The sequence below is a fragment of the Colletes latitarsis genome, unplaced genomic scaffold, assembly GCF_051014445.1.
Source record: "Colletes latitarsis isolate SP2378_abdomen unplaced genomic scaffold, iyColLati1 scaffold0044, whole genome shotgun sequence".
In the NCBI taxonomy this organism is placed as follows: domain Eukaryota; kingdom Metazoa; phylum Arthropoda; class Insecta; order Hymenoptera; family Colletidae; genus Colletes; species Colletes latitarsis.
Genome location: NW_027488394.1, coordinates 193,827 through 200,000, shown reverse-complemented (window position 1 = coordinate 200,000; position 6,174 = coordinate 193,827).

Genomic DNA, 6,174 nt, shown 5'->3' with positions numbered 1-6,174 from the left:
AACCCAGACCTAACCCAGACCTAACCCAGACCTAACCCAGAAATAACCCAGACCTAACCCAGACCTAACCCAGTCCTAACCCAGTACTAACCCAGTCCTAACCCAGACCTAATCCAGTCCTAACCCAGACCTAACCCAGACCTAACCCAGACCTAACCCAGACCTAACCCAGAAATAACCCAGACCTAACCCAGACCTAACCCAGTCCTAACCCAGTCCTAACCCAGTCCTAACCCAGTCTTAAACCAGTCCTAACTCAGACCTAACCGAGACGTAACCCAGACCTTATCCAATTCAGTCCTAACACAGTCCATATTCATTTTTTTTTTTTTTTTTTGTTTTTTTTTTTTTATTTCTGTTTTAGATACCGAAGGAGATCCTTGGATAGGCACCCATGCCTCAGAAGAATATATGGGTAGTTTGAGAATCTGACTCACCATACCCCACAAGTGTCTCATCCGTCTTTACTCATTCAGACACCACTCATGCCAACAAGCATCCCGGGACGCAGGCGAAACTGCTCTCCGCATTACTTCACCTAACCAATTCTAAACTAGCCCTAACGCAGTTCCAATACAGTCATTACAAAATGGGCTAGGTCTGGGCCAGTGTTGCGGGGGTTTGGGGCGCGCAGACCCCAGTCAGCAAAACGAATTCAATATGATGCTGTTCAATTTAATATGATACCGCTATTACAAAGGGGGTTAGGTCTGGGCTAGTGTAGCGGGGGACTGGGGGGCGCAGACCCCTGTCAGCAAAACGAATTCAATATGATGCTGCTCAATTTAATTTGATACCGCTATTACAAAATGGGTTAGGTCTGGGCTGGTGTAGCGGGGGTTTGGGGGGCGCAGACCCCAGTCAGCAAAACGAATTCAATATGATGCTGTTCAATTTAATTTGATACCGCTATTACAAAATGGGTTAGGTCTGGGCTAGTGTAGCGGGGGTTTGGGGGGCGCAGACCCCTGTCAGCAAAACGAATTTAGTACGATGCTGTTCAATTTAATTTGATACCGCTATTACAAAATGGGTTAGGTCTGGGCTAGTGTAGCGGGGGTTTGGGGGGCGCAGCCCCCCATTCAGCAAAACGAATTATGTACGATGCTGTTCAATTTAATATGATACCACTATTACAAAGTGGGTTAGGTCTGGGCTAGTGTAGCGGGGGTCTGGGGGGCGCAGACCCCTGTCAGCAAAACGAATTCAATATGATGCTGTTCAATTTAATTTGATACAGCTATTACAAAATGGGTTAGGTCTGGGCTAGTGTAGCGGGGGTTTGGGGGGCGCAGCCCCCCATTCAGCAAAACGAATTATGTACGATGCTGTTCAATTTAATATGATACCACTATTACAAAGTGGGTTAGGTCTGGGCTAGTGTAGCGGGGGTCTGGGGGGCGCAGACCCCAGTCAGCAAAACGAATTCAATATGATGCTGTTCAATTTAATTTGATACCGCTATTACAAAATGGGTTAGGTCTGGGCTAGTGTAGCGGGGGTTTGGGGGGCGCAGCCCCCCATTCAGCAAAACGAATTTAGTACGATGCTGTTCAATTTAATATGATACCGCTATTACAAAGTGGGTTAGGTCCGGGCTAGTGTTGCGGGGGTCTGGGGCGCGCAGACCCCAGTCAGCAAAACGAATTCAACATGATGCTGTTCAATTTAATATGATACCGCTATTACAAAGGGGGTTAGGTCTGGGCTAGTGTAGCGGGGGTCTGGGGGGCGCAGACCCCTGTCAGCAAAACGAATTTAGTACGATGCTGTTCAATTTAATTTGATACCGCTATTACAAAATGGGTTAGGTCTGGGCTAGTGTAGCGGGGGTTTGGGGGGCGCAGCCCCCCATTCAGCAAAACGAATTAAGTACGATGCTGTTCAATTTAATATGATACCACTATTACAAAGTGGGTTAGGTCTGGGCTATTGTAGCGGGGGTCTGGGGGGCGCAGACCCCAGTCGGCAAAACGAATTCAATATGATGCTGTTCAATTTAGTTTGATACCGCTATTACAAAATGGGTTAGGTCTGGGCTAGTGTAGCGGGGGTTTGGGGGGCGCAGCCCCCCATTCAGCAAAACGAATTTAGTACGATGCTGTTCAATTTAATGTGATACCGCTATTACAAAGTGGGTTAGGTCCGGGCTAGTGTTGCGGGGGTCTGGGGCGCGCAGACCCCAGTCAGCAAAACGAATTCAATATGATGCTGTTCAATTTAATATGATACCGCTATTACAAAGGGGGTTAGGTCTGGGCTAGTGTAGCGGGGGTCTGGGGGGCGCAGACCCCTGTCAGCAAAACGAATTTAGTACGATGCTGTTCAATTTAATTTGATACCGCTATTACAAAATGGGTTAGGTCTGGGCTAGTGTAGCGGGGGTTTGGGGGGCGCAGCCCCCCATTCAGCAAAACGAATTAAGTACGATGCTGTTCAATTTAATATGATACCACTATTACAAAGTGGGTTAGGTCTGGGCTATTGTAGCGGGGGTCTGGGGGGCGCAGACCCCAGTCAGCAAAACGAATTCAATATGATGCTGTTCAATTTAATTTGATACCGCTATTACAAAATGGGTTAGGTCTGGGCTAGTGTAGCGGGGGTTTGGGGGGCGCAGCCCCCCATTCAGCAAAACGAATTTAGTACGATGCTGTTCAATTTAATATGATACCGCTATTACAAAGTGGGTTAGGTCCGGGCTAGTGTTGCGGGGGTCTGGGGGGCGCAGCCCCCCAGTCAGCAAAACGAATTTAGTACGATGCTGTTCAATTTAATTTGATACCGCTATTACAAAATGGGTTAGGTCTGGGCTAGTGTAGCGGGGGTTTGGGGGGCGCAGCCCCCCATTCAGCAAAACGAATTAAGTACGATGCTGTTCAATTTAATATGATACCACTATTACAAAGTGGGTTTGGTCTGGGCTAGTGTAGCGGGGGTCTGGGGGGCGCAGACCCCAGTCAGCAAAACGAATTCAATATGATGCTGTTCAACCCCTCGGGAATTTTTAATTTCTGTTTTATTCACCGTAATGCTCATGGAACGTACTTTCACATTCTTGTTTTTTGCTTCACGAAAATTTTTGTACACTAATTACTTTTTAATAGGAAAACGTGCAACGGCAAACTCCTTCCTAGGGTCACTGGGAAGATGACATTGACAAAATATGTTAAGATCAGCCGCCCCTATGCGTAAAGTATGTCGTTTTTCCATTTTTTCGATCCGGAGCGACACCAACATTGTGTTGCAATTTTAAACTGCGCGGTTAAACGGCGGGCCAAACAGTCGGTGGTTTATGCAACAGCAACCATCAAACTAGTAGGAGAATACACGCCCGTGATAGTATAGGAGATTCCCACTGTCCCTATCTTTTTTTTTATCTCGGACATATATATACCGGCTTATCGTCAATAACTCGAAAACCAGCACGTTAAGGCCAATTTTGGTCTATACGATTCTTATGCAGTTTTAGATTCTCTACACGGTCCAATGATCGTTTTATTTTTTTGTCGAATTTTGAGAATTTTTTTTTTTTTTTCTCGAAAACGAGCTCGACGACCTGCACTTTTGACGACGCCATCGTGTTCCCCGGATTTTTTCCTGCAAGATAGGGTGGCGATTTTTTGTCCTACGACGATTTTTGACGCCGGAGCGATGATTCGGAGCAGAGCGGACTTAGAAACTTTCGCGCGTCGACCGCCGGACCGATCGCTCCAGGCTGTTTTTCGTCAATAACTCGAAAACGAGCACGGTAACGCTCGTTTTCGCCCGTACGATACTTGTACCGTTTACCGTTGGCTACCTGGCAGATGGTTTGTTTTTTTTTTATCTCGAATTTTGAGAGCTTTTTTAACTTTTTTCTCAAAAACGAGCACGTGAACGCCAATTTTCGTCTATACGATTCTTATGCAGTTTTATATTCTCTACACGGTCCAGTGATCGTTTTATTTTTTTGTCGAATTTTGAGAATTTTTTTTTTTTTTTCTCGAAAACGAGCTCGACGACCTGCACTTTTGACGACGCCATCGTGTTCCCCGGATTTTTTCCTGCAAGATAGCGTGTCTATTTTTTGTCCTACGACGATTTTTGACGCCGGAGCGGTGTTTCGGAGCAGAGCGGACTTAGAAACTTTCGCGCGTCGACCGCCGGAGCGATCGCTCCAGGCTGTTTTTCGTCAATAACTCGAAAACGAGCACGGTAACGCTCATTTTCGCCCGTACGATACTTGTACCGTTTACCGTTGGCTACCTGGTAGATGGTTTTTTTTTTTTTTATCTCGAAGTTTGAGAGCTTTTTTAATTTTTTCCACAAAAACGAGCACGTGAACGCCAATTTTCGTCTATACGATTCTTATGCAGTTTTATATTCTCTACACGGTCCACTGATCGTTTTATTTTTTTGTCGAATTTTCAGAATTTTTTTTTTTTTTTCTCGAAAACGAGCTCGACGACCTGCACTTTTGACGACGCCATCGTGTTCCCCGGATTTTTTCCTGCAAGATAGCGTGTCTATTTTTTGTCCTACGACGATTTTTGACGCCGGAGCGATGATTCGGAGCAGAGCGGACTTAGAAACTTTCGCGCGTCGACCGCCGGAGCGATCGCTCCAGGCTGTTTTTCGTCAATAACTCGAAAACGAGCACGGTAACGCTCATTTTCGCCCGTACGATACTTGTACCGTTTACCGTTGGCTACCTGGTAGATGGTTTTTTTTTTTTTTATCTCGAAGTTTGAGAGCTTTTTTAATTTTTTCAACAAAAACGAGCACGTGAACGCCAATTTTCGTCTATACGATTCTTATGCAGTTTTATATTCTCTACACGGTCCACTGATCGTTTTATTTTTTTGTCGAATTTTGAGAATTTTTTTTTTTTTTTCTCGAAAACGAGCTCGACGACCTGCACTTTTGACGACGCCATCGTGTTCCCCGGATTTTTTCCTGCAAGATAGGGTGGCGATTTTTTGTCCTACGACGATTTTTGACGCCGGAGCGATGATTCGGAGCAGAGCGGACTTAGAAACTTTCGCGCGTCGACCGCCGGACCGATCGCTCCAGGCTGTTTTTCGTCAATAACTCGAAAACGAGCACGGTAACGCTCGTTTTCGCCCGTACGATACTTGTACCGTTTACCGTTGGCTACCTGGTAGACGGTTTTTTTTTTTTTTATCTCGAAGTTTGAGAGCTTTTTTAATTTTTTCCACAAAAACGAGCACGTGAACGCCAATTTTCGTCTATACGATTCTTATGCAGTTTTATATTGTCTACACGGTCCACTGATCGTTTTATTTTTTTGTCGAATTTTGAGAATTTTTTTTTTTTTTTCTCGAAAACGAGCTCGACGACCTGCACTTTTGACGACGCCATCGTGTTCCCCGGATTTTTTCCTGCAAGATAGCGTGTCTATTTTTTGTCCTACGACGATTTTTGACGCCGGAGCGGTGTTTCGGAGCAGAGCGGACTTAGAAACTTTAGCGCGTCGACCGCCGGAGCGATCGCTCCAGGCTGTTTTTCGTCAATAACTCGAAAACGAGCACGGTAACGCTCATTTTCGCCCGTACGATACTTGTACCGTTTACCGTTGGCTACCTGGTAGATGGTTCTTTTTTTTTTTATCTCGAAGTTTGAGAGCTTTTTTAATTTTTTCCACAAAAACGAGCACGTGAACGCCAATTTTCGTCTATACGATTCTTATGCAGTTTTATATTCTCTACACGGTCCACTGTTCGTTTTATTTTTTTGTCGAATTTTGAGAATTTTTTTTTTTTTTTCTCGAAAACGAGCTCGACGACCTGCACTTTTGACGACGCCATCGTGTTCCCCGGATTTTTTCCTGCAAGATAGGGTGGCGATTTTTTGTCCTACGACGATTTTTGACGCCGGAGCGATGATTCGGAGCAGAGCGGACTTAGAAACTTTCGCGCGTCGACCGCCGGACCGATCGCTCCAGGCTGTTTTTCGTCAATAACTCGAAAACGAGCACGGTAACGCTCGTTTTCGCCCGTACGATACTTGTACCGTTTACCGTTGGCTACCTGGCAGATGGTTTGTTTTTTTTTTATCTCGAATTTTGAGAGCTTTTTTAACTTTTTTCTCAAAAACGAGCACGTGAACGCCAATTTTGGTCTATACGATTCTTATGCAGTTTTAGATTCTCTACACGGTCCACTGATCGTT